Raw genomic sequence first — 2,414 nt, 5'->3', positions numbered from 1 at the left:
CCTCACATGAGCGCAATGATGCTTACCCGGAAAATCATGCGGCTAGGTTACTACTGGACCACCATGGAAGCTGATTGCCGTAACTACGTCAAACATTGCCACAATTGCCAGATCTTTGCCAACATACAACACATACCACCATCCCTTTTATACACCATGATGTCACCCTGGCCTTTCTCAACCTGGGGCATCCACATTATCAGGAAAGTTAACCTGGTAGGCACCAAGGGACATTGTTTCGTCCTCGTCGCCATCGACTACTTCACTAAATGGGTGGAAGCGCAGTCATATGCAGTCTTGACTGCCAAACAAGTTGCCAAGTTCATTTAAAACAACATCATCTGCCGGTATGGAGTACCCCGTGAAATCATCAGCGATCAAGGCTCTCACTTCCGAGCGGAAACCTAGGCCTTGCTGGACAAATACAAAATCAAACGACATCGATCATCCCTCTACCGTCGCCAAACCAACGGAACGGTGGAGGCAGCGAACAAAACTCTTGTCACCATTATCAAGAAAATGCAAGAAAACTACCGCGATTGGCCGAGCAAACTCCCATTCGCACTCTAGGGATACCGAATCTCCATTCGAACACCGACAGGCGCCACACCCTTGTACCTAGCATATGGTATGGAGGCGGTTCAACCGGTAGAGTTAGAGGTCTCTTCTCTACGTATCCTACTAGAGAGTCAAGTCCCCGAGGCGGAATGGACCCGTCCAAGGTACGAGCAACTCACTCTTCTAGACGAACGGTGACTCAACGCCTTGCACAACGTCCAGCTATACCAACGATGTATACAACTGGCATTCAACAAGAAGGTCAAACCCAGGAATATCCAGGAAGGCGACTTGGTCCTCAAATCAGTCCGAGCCCCACTACCCGTCGATCCGAGGGAAAATTCAAACCCCACTGGGCCGGGCTATACCTGCTCAAGAAAATACTTCCGGGGGGCGCAGTGAGGCTGAGTGACCTAGACGGGGAGGACTTTACAAAACTGACCAACCTAGACCAACTCAAGAAATACTACCCTTGAACCATAGCAACCAACAACCTAAGCCTAGTGTAACACCCCCATACTCCAAGTGCCTTACCAGGACCACTCAAGGCATGGAAGTGCTACCATCTCGGTTACCCGAGGCAATGACAATCAAATGACAATGAAGAAACATAATTTAAATAACAAAATAGTTTAAAGTGATTACATGATCAAAACCAAAACCAAAACTGAAATACAAGATTCTCAGACGGTCTACTGCTAAAACTATCAAAGCTATAAAACATCGTCTGACACAGCGGAAGACTATTAACTGCCACATGATGACTCATCCCAGCTATCCCATACGCGTCATATCATACCTGCTCAATAACTGCTCACCACCCCCGAATGGATCACCGCAATTTTTAAAACATAAAACGGGGTCAGTACTACTCACACAATTTATATAACCAACAACACAGTAAACAAGCAGCTCACACGGTCACACACACAATCACACCCACTCTAATCAATCTCCGTCACCGACTGTCCACTGGACCAGCCCTGCCAGTGGGGGACCGCAGCCGTACCCACCAAATCCCCGCTCGTCATACCGAGCGATAACCCTGTCCTATTAATGTGCACATCCCCTCCCGTGGCGGGTTCCACGGAGTGCGAAACTAGGGCGTGAAGCCACTCCCTCAAGTGACTCCACTCAGCCGAGAACGCATCTCGAGAACCAGAGAAAAACAATCACATCCATTAAACAGCAATCAAACCAACTACCGTCACAATACGAATACGATATTATTCAACAATCACACAACACCAATAATGCATTATGGGACTAATACTGAGTAGGGAAACCCTACCGGAACAAAGAACACAATCGACGGTCTCAACAAAGTTTGTATCAAAATTCCTCTTCTACGAATCCTCCTCCTAACATATAATCACATAATTACTAACAATCACAAAACTAACACAAATCCCCAATTCCCAAAATTAGGGTTTAAACAAAGTTAACTAAATACTATAAAATTGGTATGTAGATCTTGCCCTTGACGCAAGGAACACTATGTTGCAAAGAACAAGATGATCCGACACTCCTAGCCTTAAGGATTCGCCAACAACGCGACGAGAGAGAACTACGTAACTCCTTTTTCTTTTGAAAGGTTTAGAAAGGTTAAAAATGATGAAATAAACTGACGGAAACCTTTTATATCAAACTCGCGTTATTAGCAAAACCCGTCAAAACAACCCCGTAAAACACACTTACTCGATCGAGTAACTAACGTACTCGATCGAGTGCCGCTTACTCGATCGAGTACCGAGGCTACTCGATCGAGTACCCAACAGGTCAGAAACTATTTTAAAACGCAAAACACACTTACTCGACAGAGTAAGGCCCACTCGATAGAGTACCCAGAGACTCAT

This window comes from Silene latifolia, chromosome 8 (assembly GCF_048544455.1).
Source record: "Silene latifolia isolate original U9 population chromosome 8, ASM4854445v1, whole genome shotgun sequence".
Taxonomy (NCBI): Eukaryota; Viridiplantae; Streptophyta; class Magnoliopsida; order Caryophyllales; family Caryophyllaceae; genus Silene; species Silene latifolia.
This window is presented reverse-complemented; position numbering follows the sequence as displayed.